The 19,868-nt window shown below is 43.0% G+C and overlaps 2 long non-coding RNA genes across 2 annotated transcripts; both read right to left on the bottom strand.

Annotated features, from left to right (window-relative positions):
* Positions 1 to 5,100: 5,100 nt before the first annotated feature.
* On the bottom strand, positions 5,101 to 7,694 carry LOC144366762 (uncharacterized). The gene is made up of 2 exons (XR_013425907.1): positions 7,400 to 7,694; positions 5,101 to 6,278 (listed from the first exon to the last, which is right to left on the bottom strand). It is a non-coding gene; the product is annotated as an uncharacterized LOC144366762 (long non-coding RNA).
* A 7,285-nt stretch (positions 7,695 to 14,979) lies between these two features.
* Positions 14,980 to 17,414, bottom strand: LOC144366518 (uncharacterized). Its single transcript, XR_013425577.1, has 2 exons — positions 15,860 to 17,414; positions 14,980 to 15,233 (listed from the first exon to the last, which is right to left on the bottom strand). It is a non-coding gene; the product is annotated as an uncharacterized LOC144366518 (long non-coding RNA).
* Positions 17,415 to 19,868: the final 2,454 nt, after the last annotated feature.

Genomic DNA, 19,868 nt, shown 5'->3' with positions numbered 1-19,868 from the left:
GGCTCCTGGTGGGACCCTTCTGGCAGGTCTCTGCCCCTCAGCGCCGGGGGCAGGGGTGAGGGACAATACTTGCTGTGAGAAGTCTCCATGGGGGTGTTAGCGAAGGCGCTGGTGGGTAATTGTAGCCTTGATCGCAGAAGGCCTTCTTCCCCTGCTCACGCAGCTTCAGGCGAAATGGCTGTGAGACCTGTTGCCAAGGCGCAGCTGAGGAAGGAATGAGTGGAGAACGCGCGAGCACGTGAGGAAAACCGTTAATACTGGACAAGAGGCAGGCTTGCGCCAGGAACGGACGCGCGCGTGCAAACTCCGCGTGCATGTGCAAAGTCTGCATGCACGTGCAAAGTCCAGGTGCTTGCACCAGATGCGGAAGAAATAGGCAAGGGAACTGCGAGGCTGGTGCGTGCGTGGGTCCTGGGGCGACTGTTGAGTGCTGACACTGGGATGTGATTCAGATCCCGCTGGTCCACCTCCTGACCCAGTGAGGTTTCCGGGTCATCTCGGAAGGGTTGTAGATGCTGGGTTTGAGGGGTGGCAGCTATGGCAAGGCCAGGGATCTCTCCCCTCAGACTAGTGCAAAGACTCTGCCCCTCGCCAGAGGCAGCCAGGATGGCAGCACAGATGGGCTGAACTCCAATGGACGGGGTGGGGGGGGGGGTGGGGGGGCAGTCAGAGGGCTGAGCAGGCTCTTGCTGCAGGTTGAGGGTAGCTCTTGGGGCGTGGAGCACGTGCGGACTAGGGTGATGAGCAGGTGTTTGGCTGGCAGTACCTGCACCTCCGGTACAGGGACAGGTCGGTGCCTCCTCAGGAGTGCTCTTCTCTGAAAAGGCGGGAAGTGGCATGGCCCCAATAGAAGCGCCCCCCATACCTCCAAGCTTGGAGCAGGGGGTAGCCTCCCTGGGCCTCTGAAGGGGAAAGCAATGTCATTAGATAGGCGGTGCACCAGCAGGGGAGCAAGTGGTGGTGGCATCTCCAGGATCTCGCTTGCTGGGGCTGGGCAAGGACACCTTGTCCTCCCTTGAAGGTGTGAGCTAGTGTGTGTATCTAGCCTTGCTCTGGTGAGGGTGGGCGGGACTTAGTTTGACAGCCAGGAGCTCTTGCAAAGGCAGGAATCCCTCAGCCCATGCCCCGCCCCTGAGCTGTCAGAGTTCTGTCTGCTGTCCTGCCTGGGCCTGGCCAGTCAGAAGGGGAACTGCTGGGGGGCAAGTTTCTTGGTTGAGCGCATTTGCAGGTGGTGGCAGCATTGGGATCACGGCCTGTGGGTCTTCCTGCACTTCCTCTGGGAACAGTGGAGGGAACAGCTGCTGAGAATGCATTTAAGGCATCCCCCAGAGTCTGGCTGAGGGGTTCAGCAGGGCAGGCTGGGAGGGAATGCTACCCTCTGTGCACAGTCCTTTCTCTTTGTGTGGAAACCAGAAAAACCCAGCTGTGTGCTCACAAAATCGAGTTTTATCCATATTTGGGTTGCTTTCTTTGAATTTTGGTTATCAAGATTCTCCCATTTTTAAATTTATTTTTTTTTAGGTGTCAACAGGCCTTTATTCATTTCTATGCAGTGCTAAGAATTGAACCCAGTGCCTCCCATGTGCTAGGCAAGTACTCTGCAACTGAGCCACAACCCCAGCTCTCCAATTTTTTGACTGTCTTCATTGCTTAGCTGTTCTGGGGACAATACTAGGCCTCCTACTGTTCCTACAGTGTAAGATATGTTACCTTTCACCAGTCCAATCCAAAACAGACACCTACAGACCCAGAGATCCACTCAGCATTCACTCTTTGGAGGTTCCAGTTGTCATGGGTCTTGGCTTTTCCTGGATGGAAGGGCACCCTGCCAGGGTTAGCTGTGAGGTTTCAAGCTCAAGCTTCCCATAACCCACTAAGCAGCCCTGCATGCTCCTCCATGCTCAGCTATTAAGAACTGTCCCCCTCCTCACTGGTGGAGTTGTGGGCTTGCTTCTGAACTGGGCAAAATATCAGTGAGTGGGGACCTGGAGGAGTGAGGTTGGAGGGAGCCTCACCTGGGACTGTTGTCCCAAGTGGGTGCTCCTTGGGCCCCTTGCATTGCCCATGGCCTTTTCTGGGTCCACTGGACCTTCAGTAATCAGTGAAGGCTGCTGGGTGAGGTTGTGGCAGTGCTCGTCTCTCCTGGTGGGATAATTCCTGGCATGGTATCCTTCTGAACCCAGTTCGAGGTGCTGCCCAGTAGGCTGCATTGGGAATCAGGGTCCTGGAAGTAATGGAATCACCTGATGGGCCAGTGCAGCACAGACTTGCAGTGGGTGACAAAGTTGGAGTTGGGTTGCCAAGAACATGGTCCTGGGGCTCAGTCTATAGGTCCTTCCTCATGCCACACAGCTGAATTGGCACTTATCTTGAACTTTCCTCTGGAGTGGCCAGAACCAGAAGCTCCTCCACTTCCCGAGTGTCACGAAATCATAGTGCTTTTGAGAAAATGGCTGGAAGATGGGTTTATGTCCCCCACCATGGGCCTCCCCACAGGCTTTCAGGCTGGGAAATTCTCAGTTTCCTCTTTCTGTCACCATTTCCTGCTGCATAGGGAGGAAAAATGGACACCCTCCTAGATCTTGCCTGCCTCTGGAGTCAGGGTACTGACTGCATTGATGGACAGGGTGACCAAATGTGGGCCACAGCTGAGTGGTCCTGGGGTCTGAGGTTGGACAAACTCTTTATTTTCTACTAACAAAGTTCAACACAGTCTTTATTTCTTGTTTTACTTCTTATTAAATCAGCAATTCATGCTTGGGGTAGATCAGATAGAAAGTTCAGATTGCTAAGATTCCTAGGAATGTGGCCTTGGGTTTGAGTCTATGGATAGTGTTGTGTACAAGTGTTGTTCAGTCATTTAAAAGGAATACACATTGTGGTGGTCGCAAACATACACCTGTAGGATGAACTTGCAAATATACTAAGCCACATGAAGGCCTCACTGTGGTTTGTCAAGATTATCCTGATTCACAAGGACCCGTATTTCCCTCGCCTTAGAGGGAACAGACCCCAAGTCCTGGAAACTGCCTTTAAGACTCCAAATTTGTTTTGGAGAGGGTAAAAAAACACCAATGTTGGAGAGGACTATAATGAGTTTTAGTTAAAAATTGATTTCTAAATGTGGAATCAGAATAAAGTAATACATGTATAATATAAGCATATATCATTGTTTCTAAATTGTCATGTTAAATTTCATAAATATCTATTAGATCTCCTAAAAAGTTGATATCATCAGGAAAAAAACTCCATTTTTATCCTCTTCCTGGGAAATATTTTCTATTCCCACACTGAAATTTTTTCTTAAACTTGGTTTCAGCTTTTATTTTGACACCTGTGTTTGTATATTCAGTTTTTTTAAATTGAGGATTACTTGCATATATCATCTAATCACCTGTTTTTAATTCAATGTTATCATACACACACACACACACACACACACACACACACACACACACACACACACAGGCACATTGACCAGGAGTTATTACCATCCTTTTTCTTTATGAGGCAGCAGAAGCACAGAGAAGATACAGAATATGCCCAAGACTCCACAGTGCATTTCCTACTGAATGTTTGTATCTCCTCCAAATTCATGTTGAAGCCCTAATGCCAATATGATGGCATGAGAAGTGGGGCCATTGGGAGGTAATCAGATTTCGATAGGCCGGTGGGGGATGGGGGGGAGGCGTGGGGCATGTCTCCCAAGATGAGATTAGTTTTCTCAGAATTTCAAAAAGAGACCAGGGCTTACTTGCTCTCCACCAGTTGAGAATACAGTGAGAGGCAGCCAGCTATGAGCAAAAAGAGGGCTCTTTCCAAGAATTCAATCTATCAGTACCTTGACCATGAACTCCCCACCCTCCCAAATGGGGAGAAATAAATGTTTCTTAAGCTTAGAGTATTTTGTTGTAGCAGCTAGAACTGACTAGGACAGTCAGTGAAAGGACTTTGTGAATATTCAATGAAATAATGTATGCAAAGTGGTCTATGAATATAAGCTATTGCATTATCACCTTCATCATCATTACCATTTTTCCTAACCAAATGGCATAGGGGCTATTTTTCACACCTAATTCAATTCCAAAAGAAGCCACTGATATTTCTCCAGCCGAAAGAGGTTATGACTGCTCCAGATGAGTTACTACCTAGATTTTCAGGTTGTTTGTGGCCATTTTATGGATCTACATAGACCTTTGGCTGCTCTGTAAATGAGTTTTCTGGCCCATCATGAGATTTATACCCCTGTGCCATCAATACCATCCCCTTTTAGGGTGTCCAATTATGACCAGTCATTTGCATCTTGAGCCATTCTGAAATCCATGTGGATTTTCTCTCCCTCAGAGGTCTATAAAAACATGAATGACAGGTGATGTCACTGAACAACAAAGATGGGAGAGGACAGCTTGAAGAGCATGGAGAGGAGCCAAGCAATCAGAGAAAAAAATAACACTAAGAGTGGAGGAGGCCAACCTCTGTCCAGAGGGCTCTGGGAAGAGCCAGCCTGATTTCCTTCTGGGACCTGCTCTTGGGCACTGGCCTGGGCAGGCACCAAGATGTGGTTTCACCAGACTGAGGTTCTGATGGACTTGGTGTCTGGTGCAAAACTTTAATTCAACTGTTAGCTCTAAAAACAGGAAAGCATATTTCTAATCAATAAAATTTTCCCTTTTTGACAATATTATGGTACAAAATTCTGATGTCTTTTTCAGATTTAAAAATGTAATAATAAAATATAATATTATTACAGCATAATATTTAAAACAACACAAAATGCAAGCATGGCTTTAGATTTCTCACAAAACATATTTTCCCCCAGATTACATTTTTATTCAAATATTTCATTTATATATCTTTATGGAGTATATCATGGCAACTCAATAGACGTATACAAGTTTTATCATGCAACTTTGATATTACATCCAGGAAGTCCCTATAATGAAACCTGAAATTAGATTCATTGTGATGAATTACTTTTCCTAGAATTCATACTGTGACAGAGTCTGAGAGACTGTCTCTTCAGGCCCTTCAAGAATTAGGACATTCTAGCATTTCAAGCAGGCATTGATGCAGGAAAGATGAGTCTGGACACCTGAGGCATTTGGAGGAAGCAGATTTATTTAAGCTGCAGCAACCCAGAGGGGATAACACCAAACAAGCTCTGGACCCCAGGTCTGGAAATTCTCTAACATTGCAGTGGGTGGTTACACAGCACAATGTTTAATATAACTTAACTTTGTTCCACATTCCTAGGTTGGACAGAGGTTTCACAATGTTTTACACAGAAAACAGAAATTTTCGCACATCAAAAAACTTGATTGGAGACTATTTTCTTTTAGGATGTAGATGAGCACAATACCTTTATTTTTATGTGGTGCTGAGAATTGAACAAGGGGCCTCCCATGTGCGAGGCAAGTGCTCTATCACTGAGCCACAACCCCAGCCCTGCAGGCCTAACTCTTACAAGAAAGAGAAACCTGGCCTTTACAACAAAAAGGAGCTCAAAGCACAATGAGTGCTCTGGAAATTTTGTTGACTTCTTAAAATAATCTCTTCTTGATTAGGAGAGAGACTTGTGTGTTACAATTAAGGTGGGAGTCTTTTGGAAACTACAGCATTACCCCCTTTGATGCTCATTATTTAATCCTCTAAGTCAAAGGGCATTATTATCTTCTTGGCTTAAAGCTTTATATAATGTAATATCATAGTTGTTGTTTCTCTTTTTTAAAAAGGAAACCTGCTTCTATTGTAGAACCACTAGTTTTAATGAAAAGAGGAAACAAACATGGAAGCAATACACAAGTTCAGAGCACAATCCATGCTATGTCAATTAAGCTTTTGAATCCACCAAGAAAAGGAAACCATCCTCCAAATAGTGAGCTTGGATCTCAACTGCAATGCCCTTTCAGGATTGAACTGGTACATGCGTTTGTTTTCTGATATTATTAACTATGTGTTTGATTGTTATCAGTCCTAGAGTCAAGAAAAAACAAAGGACTCTGTATATGGCAGAAGTAAGGGGTGGCAATGACAGTATAAGAGCTGTCTGAAAGAGTGAAACAGTCCATTTTCCTTTTGGTTAGTATATCTTTCACCTTGTACATCCAACCCAGAGTGGCTGAAGCAGGGATGATGTTTCCTCAAGCTTTGGGCACATTCAGGCTAGTCAGCTTCCAGAGTGACTTGAGCAGGGTTGGTGTCCTTCGGATCTTTGAGGTTCTCTGGTGTTTCCTTCTTCCTGATGCTCAGCTTAAGGGGTACAAATTAAGGAGGGAAAGCTGCAAAAGAATGTACGTAAGAATAAGGGATTTTATTTTCAGGAGGTTCCAAAGCAGGCTAAAAGGAACAAAGTATTACATAATGTATATCTCTGCATATGTACATACATGCATTGACATATTTGGTGACCCTCTAAAAATTAGAGTAAGGGATTGTAGATAGTGCTCTATGTGGGGGTGTGACAAGAGGTGGGGGATATCCCAGGAGGCTTGAACTATGTAGATTTAACTCTTTAAACAAATTTGAAAACAGCCTATAATTTCACAAGCCTGACCCAACATCGGCCTATGATCTTCCATATATTATTATTTCATCTAAAAAATGAAGTAAATTCAACCGCCTGCTCACAGGTCAGTTGCCTTCCAAAGGTGCACCTCTAAGTGGGTTGACTTTAATCTCAGAATATATTTCTGCATGGAAATCATGTCAAATGCCTTCCTGGCTCCCAAAGTTTAGGTACTGCTCAACAGCTTAATTTTACCCCTGGCTTATCCTCCTCACCCAACTTTACTTTACCAGATGCAAACCCAAGGTTGTACCTAGTTCTGCACCCTGGTCAAGGTCACCCAGTTAAGAGGGATTTAAATCCAGCTCTACCCAATCTGAAGTCTTTACTTCTCCTCAAACCACCCCTTAGCCAGACAAACTTGCTTACTTATATTTTTCCTTTCTTGATAATCTCTTGGAAGAAGCCAGTGTTAGGCTAGATTTGGTAGATCTAGGAGGGTATTTTCCCAATAGGCTATTTTTCCTACAAGTCCAGGTATGGCCAGTCTGGCTGTCCCCAGCCTGCTGCAATGTACTGGGGCCTCACTCCACTGCCCAGAGACCCTGTGCCCAGATGACCCTATGTCCAGGACACAGAGTCTCCTCAGGGAAGAGCGGAGGAGTAGGAGAAGGAGACACCATGGAAAGTTCAGGAGAAAGGACCAGAAGGTTCTTCCAGGGCTAGACTTCCAGAGCAGCCAAAGATCCCTCTCTATCTTGCCCTACAGGATCAGGTCTAGACCTTGCCAGCAGCTCCCAGGCTCTAACCCCACCCTCTCACCAGTGAGCTGGACCCACCTAGTCCCACCCACTGCCTGCTGTGAGGACTGCAGCCTTTATTTAGAGTGCTCACTTGTTTATTTGGATGAGTTCCCTGAGTTAGAGCCACAACTCCTCTAGGGTCCTGAGGACTGGTGTCTGGTCCTGGGGTGACAAAAGGCAGGCAGCATGCAGTGGAACTTGGTGAGGTGACTGTAATGGAGAATGATCAGTTTCCCAGCTCTTATACATCTTGAGCAGAGAAGCATCCTTGGGGTCAATTCACTGCAATGGCACCATCATGAAATGGTGGCATATGGTGGCAAGAGCAGCATCCAGCTGTTGTGGGCATAGGGCATCAGGCGTCGAAAGTCAGGAGTTTGAGTATTGGTGTGAGGTGGGGCCGACTGTGGCGGTATCAGCAGGCAGCTCTGATTTAGGAGTTCCTTGCTTCCTACTCATGGTGGCGGTGACGGTGGAAGAATCCAGAAACAGTGGTTGTAACAACAGATGCTTCCAGCCATGAGTGTTTTCATCTGCCATAGTGACAAGGGTTTGGCTGCAGTTGCAGTGAAGTTGGCCCCAGTACTGAGTGTCACTGTCTAGTATCCATGTTAAAGTCTGGTGGCAGCAGGGTGGAGCTCCAGAGTCTGGAAGGGGCGGAAGCAACATACACCTGCATCAGGGGTCCAGCCTCAGTATAGAGGTCGGAAACCAGGTGTGGGGAAAAGTACAATGACATTGGGGCCTTGGTGGGCAGTGTTGGAGTCCATCTGGAGTTTGGAAATTTGAGTGCTGCACAATGGTGGTGGCACCATAAGAGTTCAGAAGCAGGGGCAGAAACAACAGGCAGTGTCCAGCAGTGAGTATCTTCATCCTGCAGAAGTAACAGTCGTCCGGGTGAAGGACAGGGCAGGTGGCATCCAGTGGCCATGTGGGGTGTCTGGTTGGCCGCAGGGAAGAGCTCCAGGCTGGCATGGCAGCAAGGGCATGGGATAGGGGGTGTCAGAGTGATAAGGTAACCAGTAGATGGGATGTCCTCTGTGGTGGAGGCTCCAGGCCCTGGTCTTGCGCCTGGTCGACTGGCCTGCTCAGGAAGAAGAATGCGGGAGGCGGTGGTACCCAGGCAGATGCCCAGGACCTTATGCTTCCCACAGCTGCCATGTTTCGCTCTAGCCATGAGGCCACTGTGTGTCTGCTCACCCCATCGCCTGATATAGCCTCTCTACTGAGGAACTAGGTTGTCTGCTAGGTTGGGGCGGTCTTGGGAGAGAACCTCACCATCCCCAGCAACTTCCCGAGTGGACTGCGGGTGCAGAAAGCAGAGGTCCTAGGACATCTTCACCCGCCAAGTGCATTTCTTTGGATGGGAGTGGCAGAAGACCAAGACAGAGAACACGTGGCCCTTAGACTCCCACTGCCACCTGTGCACTCCACCATTGTCGCACCCCAGGGATGCACTTGGAGGGTGAGGATTTTCTAGGCCCCCCCACCTCCCACCTCTGCACTCTGCTACCACAGCACAGGGGAGATGTAGCTGGGGAGGGTGGGTGCCTTCTCCAAAGGCTGCCCCAGCTGGCAGCAGGCCTACTCATCCCTCAGATGCTGCAACTCAGGGAGGGGCAGGGTGAACTCAAGGATTAGGTGAGCAGCCTGGTGCACTCAAGGCCAATGCCAGGCATTGCTGCAATGGGCAGCATAAGGTCCTCAGGAGGTGTCTGGGTACCACCGGCTCCTGCGCCCTGCTTAGTGGGCAGGCAGGCGTAACAAGGAGCAATACCTCCAGTGCCTGGAGGAGCCACTACAGAGGCCATGACAGCCTCCAGTCACCCTCTGACTCTGAGGCCTGCTGTCCCAAGCTGTCACCATCACCGCTAACAGAGCTCCACACTGAAACCACTGGAGTCCCCACAGGGCCACCAGTGATGTCACAGCCACCATCACTGCACTGGGACCAGACTCCTGCCACTGCCAGAGGATGAGAATGCAACTCTCTGGATGCCTGGCTTGACGTTGCCACCTACAGACTCCTCAGTTGCCTTTGCCACTACTGCCATAACTGAATTTCAGACACCAATACCTCCAAGCACAACACATCTTCATCGAATAGCTTAGGAAGACCTTCTAGATAACTTGCAAGAGCTTCTACATCAGCACTTGTTATTTTGCCTTGCACTTTTATTTTATGCAGAGGGACTTTTTGACAAAAACATAATGGACCAAACTCTGGCAGTTGCAATGAAGGTGGCCCCAGTACTGAGTGTCAGTGTCTAGTATCCATGTTAAAGTCTGGTGGCAGCAGGGTGGAGCTCCAGACTCTGGCAGGCACAGGAGCAACATGCAGATGCATCAAGGGTCCAGCCTCTGTATAGGGGTCGGGAAGCAGGTGTGGTGTAAAGTACAGTGACATTGGGGCCTTGGTGGGCATTGTTGGTGTCCATCTGGAGTTTGGAAGTTTGAGTGCTGCACAATGGTGGTGGCACCATAAGAGTTCAGAAGCACGGGCAGCAACAACAGGCAGTGTCCAGCAGTGAGCATCTTCATCCTGCAGAAGTAACTGGGGTCCAGCTGCAGGACAGTGAAAGTGGCATCCAGTGGCCATGTGGGGAGTCTGTTTCACTGCAGCGACAAGTTCCAGGCTGGCATGGCAGCAAGGGCATGGGATAGTGGGTGTCAGAGTGATAAGGTAACCAGTAGCTGGGATGTCCTCTGTCGTGGAGGCTCCAGGCCCTGGTCTTGTGCCTGGTCGACTGACCTTGTCAGGAAGAAAAATGCGGGAGGCAGTCGTACCCAGGCAGATGCCCAGGACCTTATGCTTCCCACAGCTGCCATGTCTTGCTCAACCATGAGGCCACTGTGTGGCTGCTCACCCCATCGCCTGATATAGCCTCTCTACTGAGGAACTAGGTTGTCTGCTAGGTTGGGGCGGTCTTGGGAGAGAACCTCACCATTCCCAGCAACTTCCTGCGTGGACTGTGGGAGCAGAAAGCTGAGGTCCTAGGACATCTTCACCCCAAAAGTGCATTTCTGTGGCTGGGAGTGGCAGAAGACCAAGACAGAGAACTCGTTGCCCTTAGACTCGCACTGCCACAGTGCCCTATACCCTTGTCAGCCCAAGGAATGCACTTGGAGGGTGAGGATTTTCTAGGCCCCCCCACCTTTCACCTCTGCACTCTGCTACCCCAGCACAGGGGAGATGTACCTAGGGAGGGTGGGTGCTTTCTCCAAAGGCTTCCCCAGCTGGCAGCACGCCTACTCATTTCTCAGAGGCTACAACTCAGGGAGGGGCAGGGTGAACTCAAGGATTAGGTGAGCAGCCTGGTGGACTCAAGGCCAATGCCAGGCATTGCTGCAATGAGCAGCATAAGGTCCTCAGCAGGTGTCTGCATACCACAGGCTTCTGAGCCCTGCTTTGTGAACAGGCAGGCCCTACAAGGAGCAATACCAGTTGCCTGGAGGAGCCACTGCAGAGGCCATCACAGCCTCCAGTCACCCTCTGACTCTGAGGCCTGCTGTCCCAAGCTGTCACCATCACCGCTAACAGAGCTCCACACTGAAGCCACTGGAGTTCGCACATGGCCACCAGTGATGCTGCAGCCACCATCACTGCACTTGACACCTTTGTCAAGTATCAAATAACTGTAACTATGTGGGTTTTTCTCTGTGTCTTCTATTCTATTCCATTGTTCTTTATGTTCATTTTGATGCCAAAACCATAGTATTTTAGTAGTATGGCTCTGTAGTACAATTAGAGTTTAGGTGTTTTGATTCTTCTTGCATTACTCTTCTTGCTCAGGATTATTTTAGATATTCTGGGTCTCTTATTCTTTCAAAGACTTTTAGGACTGTTTTTATAGTTCTGTGAAGAATATCATCGGTATTTTGATAGGGATTTCATTGAATTGTTTAAAACGTTTAGTAGTATGGCCATTTTCAGAATATTATTTCTGCCTACCCAAGAAATGAGAGGTTTTTCCATCTTGCTGTGTTGTCTTCAATTTCTTTCATCAATGTTCTATAATGTAAATTGTAAAGATCTCTCACCTCCTTAGTTAAATTAATTCCCAAGTGCTTCATTTTATTGATCTTATTGTAAATGATATAGGTTTTCTGATTTCTTTCTCAGAAAACTCACTCTCAACGTATAGAAAAGCTGTTGATTTTTGAATGTTGATCTATGGATAATGATCTTGTATCCTGCTACTCTGCTGAACTTATTTATGAGCTCTAGAAATCTTCTGGAGGAGATTTTTGAGTTTTCTAGATATAGGATCATGTCATCAGGAAACAGAGATAATTTAACTTTTTCTTTTCCTCCTTATATCCCTTTAATTTCCTTCTCTTGCCTGATTTCTCTGGCTAGAGTTTCAAGAAGTATACTGAACAGAGGTGGCGAGAGTGAGCATCCTTGTCTTGTTCCTGATTTTTAAAGTAAATGCTTTCATTTTTTTGTATCATATTGGCTTTGGGTTTTTCATATATAAACTTTATAATATTTTATAACTTTTAAAATATAAAACATGAATGGGTGCTGAATTTTATCAAAAGCCCTTTCTGCATCTATTGAGATGATCATATGATTTCTTGTCTTTAGTTCCATTTATGTGGTGAATTACATTTATTGGTTTGCATATGTTGAACTAACCTTGTATCCCTGGGATTAGACCCACTTGGTTATGGTGTACTTTCTTCTTGGTGTGTTTTTTAAATGCAATTTGCTAATATTTTATTAAGGATTTTTGCATTTTTTTTGTACTAGAGTTTGAATTCAGGAAGCACTCAACCACAGAGCCATATCCCCAGCCCTATTTTGCATTTTATTTAGAGACAGGTCTTCATTGAGTTGCTTAGGGAATAAGCTGAGACTGGCTTTGAACTTGTGATCCTCCTGCTTTAGCCTCCTGAGCCATTGGGATTACAGGTATGCACCACCACTCCTGGCCTGCATCTTTGTTCATCAGAGATATTGGTCTGTAATTTTCTTTCCTTGATTTGTCTTTCCAGACAGTTATAGGTGAAATTCTTTTTGTGACCAACTGAGTTATATTCCTGGCCTTTCCAGACATTTTAAAATGAACTATGTTTTTAAAATGCCAACTTGTTACTGTCATAAAAACAACCTATATTTACAACTTTTGGAAAATGAATCCTTGTTTATCAATTTGTGCATTTATTCAAAACAAATGCATAAATTATAATTACACATTATGTATGTAAAATTATTATAATTTATATATATATTACATATATATTTTTCTACAATACTTTCATCAGCATTTGAAGTTTACTATTTTTATCAGTTTTCTGCTATAATACAGAATTCCACAGATTGGATAATTTATAAAGAAAAGACATTTATTTATATCTCAAAGTTCTGGAAGATGAGGAGTCCAATGTCAAGAGGACAGCATCTAGCTAGGGCCTTCCTGCTGTGCCATCCCACAGAAGGAGGAAGGACAAGTGAATTCTTGAGAAAGGGAGAGAATGGGGTCAATCTTAACTTTTTATTGGGAGGCAACTCCCATAATAATTAACCCTTTCTGAAGATAAGTTATTCAAGATCAAACTACCTTTAAAAAATTCCCTTCTTAGTATGGTCATGATAGTAATTAAATTTCATCATGAGATTTGAAGGGAACATTGAAACCATGGCAGATGCTGTGACTTAAATGGGTTGAGAACCACTACTTTAGGTTACATATTCTACTTGAACAATTCTCTGCAATCAACCAGTTCTTCATTAAGGAAAAACTTGAAGGAGTTTTATTATTATTGTAATTCAGATTTGAAATTTATAATGCATATCTTTATAGGAAAACAGATTTTATTTGTTTTCCTATCAAAAGTATCCTCTTTCCAATCAAATAAAGTGTGGTTAAAATTTTTATTAACATTGATGTATATTTTATATAAACTTGGTTTTGTATTTTTTAAGTAACTGAAGTTTTATTATTTTTTTTTACTTGTTTGATTTTAGTGATTGCCTTAATACTTTCATAAAATATATTCCTTTAGGTGGTATTGAGTAAAATAAGCTGAATAAAAACCATCTTTTTCTGGAATCACTTTCAAGCACTAAATTTCAGATTAAAATGTTTTTTTTTAAATAAACATAATGTAATTTCAATAATAGAATAATTTATTAGTACATGGGATTTTAATAATGACACATGATGATTTATTTGCAATTATTACATAATAATTAATAATTCTTTCATTTATTTAATAATTTATTCATCATATAAGAGATGGTAAAACAGGCAATGAAAATTTTATTAGTAACTGAGGCTTTGCTTCATGCATTGTTATGGTTTTAATGTGAGGCGCCTCCCAAAAGCCCTTGGATGAGACAATGCAAGAAGATTCAGAGGATCTGAGAGCCTTAACTCAATCAGTGAATTCATCCTCTGATGGAATAAATTGAGTGGTAACTGAAGGTGGATAGGTTGTGGCTGCAGGAGATGGGTCATTGGGGGTGTGCTTTTAGTATATATTTTCTATCTGGTAAGTGGAGTCTCTTTCTCTGCCTCCTGATAATCATGTGAACTTCTTCCCTCCACCATACTCCTCCGCCATGATGTTCAGCCTCACCTTGAGCCCCCAGGAATGAAGTCAACCTTTGAAACCATGAGCCCTCAAATAAACTTTTTCTCCTCTACAATTGTTCTAGTCAGGTCTTTTAGTCACAGCAGCAGGAAAGCTGACTTTTTCCTTAGAAGGATAATAAACAAGCACTAATGTTAAAATGCCAATAGGCTAAGAGTCTTTGGAAAGAATTGTTTTTCCAAAGCTAATAAAGTCTAAAACCTCAAAGCATAATAACTTAAGTGGCCTACTTTGACCATTTCTCTATGTCTTAGTTCATTTTCTGTTGTTATAACAAAATGCCTTGTGGTAAAGGAAAAAGGCTTGGTGAGCTTACAGTTTTGGACATTCAAGAGCATGGCATCACCCTTTATAAGCTCTGGTGACATTCTATGGCAGATGGTGTCACATGGTGGAAGTGTGTATAAAAAGAGATCATATGGTAAAGCTAGAAGCCAGAGGGATTCAGAGGTCAGGTTGGTCATTTTATAACAACTCACTCTTGAGAGAACTAACTGGGGTCCCACAAGGACTACATTAATCCCTGCAGAGGGCAGTGTCCCTAAGGACCTAATAACCTTGCACTGGGCTCCACCTCTTAACGGTTCTACTACCTCTCAGAATTGGTTCACTGAGGACCAATGTTAGGGTCTGTAAACAAGTCAAGATGGCACCTGGCATTTTGCAGAGGGAGTGGTTTGTGAAGTAACGCCAGTGAGCCATTAGGTGTGGAGATTCCTTATTGGTTGACTGCTGTATCGAGTTTATGTTAATTAAGATAAGCTGTGTGGAATGTATATATACCGCTCCTGTCCTACAATAAATGGCTCCCACTCCTGCTGTATCAATGTACACAAGTTGTTCGTCACCCCCCAGTTATTTTGCTGCAGCCGGACTGCGGCAGACCTAGCTTCTAGTATGTAAGACTTTGAAGGATACACACAAGCCATATTCAAAGTCATAACATTCTGTAATCTATTCCAAAATCCATTATTCTGATTCATTACTTTAAAATCAACTGTCATCACCAGAAGGAAAGGAACCAGAGAGCATCAGCAACCAGGACTTAAAAACAAGTGACTCTCAAAGTTAACATTTCAAATGAAAAGGTTTAAGGTTTTATTTTATTCCCAGTAAAAGTATACCTTCAAGCCCTCAAGAGAGGAAAAGGAAGAAAAGTCAAAACCAATAAACCTAGCAGTGCTGAGACCTCTACTTCAACAAGGGCCAAGATGGTCTGGCAGTGGCCTTTCTCAGATCTTGTCTCTGAGGGGTGGCAGAGAAACAAATGGCACTCGGAATATGCTTCTTGGTTTTTCTGTTCACTCTCTACCTGTTCTTTCCTGAATGAAAAGAAAAGTGTTGGCTTTAGATAATTTTTCAGAGTTATCTAAGTTAAAAACAAAATCAAATAGAAATATATTTCAAGTCACCCAGAATCTTGTCTTTTAGATTTCATCTATAGGATCAGTCAATAATATGTTATAACATTTTCCTACTAAAAAAAAAAAAAAGAATATCTGGAAATATTAATATTTCCGTAAGCAACTTAAATACACATAAAAACATTTTTCCCATAGGAAAAGGGCACAACTATGTCATATATTTTATGTTTACAAAATAAAAACATGATTTTATATCTTAAATATTTATTCATTCTAAAAAAAGAGAATGAAAGTTACATGGTGTTAGTTCAATCAGGAAAATATATTTCACCATTATGACATCCTTTATCAATGTTTATTACTGTGCAAAAAAATATCATGCATTGAGTGACTTAAAGCAGCCACATTATGGATTCATAATTCCATGGATTAAATATAAGCACTGCATGGCTGAACTCCCACTCAGAATTACACAACAGAAATCAAGGTGTCAGCCAGGGCTATGATCTTATCTGGTTTCCTAATCTTCTTTCAAGCTTCCCGCCAATTGGCAGGATTAATTTCCTTGCAATTGTAGGACTGACCTCCTGTTTCCCTGTTAGCTGTGGGTGGAGGACTGTTTTCAAGTCTTTGAGATCTATAAAATGAATGAATGTTGCTTTCTTCCAAGCCACTAGAACATGTCTCTATGACTTCTCCTGGGAAAAGAGAAAAATTTTCAGACTGAGAAAAATTCTTTGCTTTAAAAAATTTCAGACAGCCATATGTGGTGATGCAACCCTGTAATCCCAGCACCTCCAGAGGCTGAAGCAGGAGGATAATAAGTTTGAGGCTCTAAGCAAGAAGATCTTGTTTCAAGATAAAAATTAAAAAGGGCTGGGGATGTAGCTCAGTAATAACTTTGGGTTCAGTCTTCAGTACTGCAAACAACAACAAACTCATGTGATTTGATTAGGATCATAAAGATAATCTCCTTTTCTTGAAGCAAATTGTGTAACACGACTTAACCTCATCAGGGTAAAATCCATCATATTTGTAATCACAGGATTATGCAGGGCATGTACAATTAGGAAGGGAATCTTGGACGCTATCTTGGAATTCTGTTGCTCACATGTCCTTTTACTATAATGATTACTAGAGGAACAGCAGTTTCTAAGGAGTAGGTTAAAAAAAAAGAAAAGAAAGACAGAAGAGATGGTCCCAATGAAGATCAAAAGAAGTCAGGGTAAAAAAAACCTTGTTATTGTTGTGTGATGAGACAGAAGTCTTGACTATAGTGATTCCATTTTGTTTAGTGACTCCATTTTGTGAAACAGCCACGCCAACTAGAAAGGTCATGACTGGGGCAAGTTGTTTTTCCGTTTGTTGTGGATACCCTCAAGAACATGGAACTATCTAACTGGGCTTTGTTTCTGTAACTGGGGTAACTGGGCTTATTTTGATTGGCTAACCCTCCCACTTCTCCACTTCTGTTAACTTGCTTGCTTGCATTAGCTAAACCCCCTAACATCTCTTTGTGGTTTTTTTTTTTTTGGCTTAAATTTGAAGCCAAATTGAAGGGGGCACACCACTCTGACTATCTCACTTTTAGAGAGTAGAGTTTCCACTGCTGGCCAGCAATAAAGGCTTAATTGGAATGGCAATGTGTGGTCTGAGAGTTATTTGAGGGTCTCGGTTTGATCCTCAGCACCACATAAATAAAATAAAGGTGGGCTGGGGTTGTGCCTCAACCTAGGTTGTGCAAAGCCCTGGGTTTGAACATCAGCACCACATAAAATAAGTAAATAAAATAAAGATATTGTGTCCACCTAGAACTAAAAATATTTGAAAAAATGAAAAAGACAAGGAAGATCAGTTGAGTAGACAAAGAGGAATAAAGGGAAGGGAGGCGGGATAGAATAGAGAAAGGTGGTGATGTAACCTTCCTATGTACCTATATGAATAAACCAGAATGAATCTCACAATCACATACATTCCCAAGATACTAATTTAAAAAATAGACTCTAAGTTAAAAAAAAGAAAGGGGAGTTTGAAAAGAGAAAGGCTGTAATAGAAGAAAGGTGGAAGATAAAATGCACCAAATAATTGGACAAAGTATTGAATAGTGAGTACAGAGCCATCAAAGGATAAGAGATTTTGGGAAACAAAAAGGAAAAAAAATCCAAGTTATTGAAATTAGATGTGGTAACAAGCAATTTAGATTTTGAGTTGTTTGAGAATATTTAAGTCTTAAATATTTCCAAGTTGGCCTCATATTGAAAAATCACAAAATCTCTTGAGATAATAGAGTCCAATAGCTAAATATTTTTGCATTTTATAGGTGTTTTGGTGTGAATGTATGAATATCATCTAACTGTATATGGATTGTAAAGCTAATTTGAATGGGAAATAGTTATATATTAGGCAAGTCAGAATGTGTTTTCTCATAATTTGACTGTGATTTCTGTTACTATAAAAGATTGCCATCAAGTTGATGCCATTTAAGTTTCCTATAATCTCAAACTTGTTTTAAGTAGCTGGTAAGAATTGATCATATATAATATATCCAATCAAAGAAGAGGGTTTCAGCAAAACACCTGGCATATGTGAAGAAGTGAATTGAAAAAGAAATCATAGTTTATCTAACAACCTTTAGATATAAGAGGAACAAAAAACAGAGAAGTTTGAGAGAACCCTTAGGGCAGGATTAGAATTCCCATCTTGTGGTTTCTCACATAGTTTGTGAAGATATGAACACAAATGTAATTGGATTTGATGCAGTTATCACATATTTAGAACATCTTTTGGTCACACGATGCTGCATTAAATTCAAAACTAATGTCACAAAAAAGCAATGCTTTAGTGCACATTATGTAGGGATCTTTTGAAAATGAGGATTCTGACTTAAAAATCTGGGGTGAGTCCTAAGAATTTGCATTTCCAGCACACTTCCTGTGATGGCTACAAGGGCAGAGGGCAGTCCTAGGATGAGTCTTCTGGGCTTCCCTCCTTGTGAAAGTGGAGAACTTTAATGTTAGATGTTAATATCATCTTTGGAAACATTATCATATATGTAATATAAGATGTATATATGTAATATAAGATGTAGAGGCTAATTCTCTTCAGTCCTGTATTCACCTGGGTTCCTTTAAGCTCTGTGTAAATCTGGAGGTGCTCGGCAATATCACTATTAGACCTGACAAGTGGGAACCTTGTCCTAGTCCTGCAGCTCAGAGAGCCTTGCTCTTTGGAGTGACCTTTTTGAAAGTTTTAAATCCTCTTTTGGTGGCACTTCTGTTTCTCCCCTTTGGGGTATTCTCTCTCCTCCTGCATATATGGATTACAAGATATCCTGGAAAGCTTGCATCTATGGGGCCCTGTTTCCTGGCTATACTCCAGGAGGGTGATCCAGAGAGCAGATTGTTACTGCTGGTTGGCAGATATTTCTTTTGCAGGAGCGTGTGAGATTGGGCTTCCAGAATGATGCTGGCATATTTATTTTGAGTGATGTTCACTTACATCAGACATAGTTCTAATTCAGGCCTTTGAGTGCTTATTATCTGTGTTCTGAACATGGTTTCACCCTTGATATGTAACATCCAAGGGCTGCAGGGATGGGATCAAATATCCTTGCCATTAACTTGCCAGTAATTTGCCATTGTCACTCAAGACAGTCACCCCCATCTCCTCTATGTCATAGGTCAGGGAGTCTTTTGGTGGGACACTGTATCTACTTCTTGTGAGAGATCTCTAGATTATTGCTTCTCCATACCAATAGATCATTTTGATTGATGTAGTGATGCTGTGTTCTCCATGACTGGTGTTAAGCTCTCCCAGAGGAGGGTCAGACATTCCTTGTATAAAGGGAACTGCTGATTTTGTTCTCCTGGGACAAAATAATTCTCTCCTGCTGGAAGTGACGAATGGGAAGCAGGGTGCAGTCAACATGAAATGTATCGATTCTGGGAATGCAGTGTTTAAGGCTGAAAGAGTTCAAGACAAGTCATAGTTGGAAGATGTGTGGTTCTTTTATGCTGTAACATTCTATATAATAAATTGAATCTATCTAGAATTCAAATTTATCATTTGTGTTTTCCTGTATAGCCTGGATCAATCTTGAGTTCATGGTTATTACCAAAGAAATGCAATAATCATCTGTCACAGTGGATGATACAATGCGCAAAGTAATGGTGAAATACTAAATAAATAGTAGCACAATATTGTTTTAGTCAGCTTTTTCATTGCTGCAACTGAAAGAATCAATCAGAACAATTGTACAGGAAGAAAAGTTTATTAGAGGGCTCACGGTTTCAGAGGTCTTAGTCCATGGACAGCAGAGTGTATTCCTTGGGGCTCCTGGTGAGACAGGACATTATGGAGGAAGAGTGTGGCAGAGGAAAGCAGCTCACATGGTGATCAGAAAGCAGAGAGAGGTCTCTATTTGCCAGATACAAATATATACCCCAAAGCCACGCTCCCAATTCCCACCTCCTCTAGCCACACCCTACGGCTTCAGTTACCACTATCAGGCTTGATCTTTCTTGCATTGCCTCACATGTGAGCTTTTGGGGAACACCTCTCATCCAAACCATAACAGACATTTCAGAGGGTAGA

This window comes from Ictidomys tridecemlineatus, chromosome 9 (genome assembly GCF_052094955.1).
Source record: "Ictidomys tridecemlineatus isolate mIctTri1 chromosome 9, mIctTri1.hap1, whole genome shotgun sequence".
NCBI classification, from domain to species: domain Eukaryota; kingdom Metazoa; phylum Chordata; class Mammalia; order Rodentia; family Sciuridae; genus Ictidomys; species Ictidomys tridecemlineatus.
Note: the sequence above shows the minus strand (reverse complement) of the source record. Positions and strands in the feature narration are given on the sequence as shown.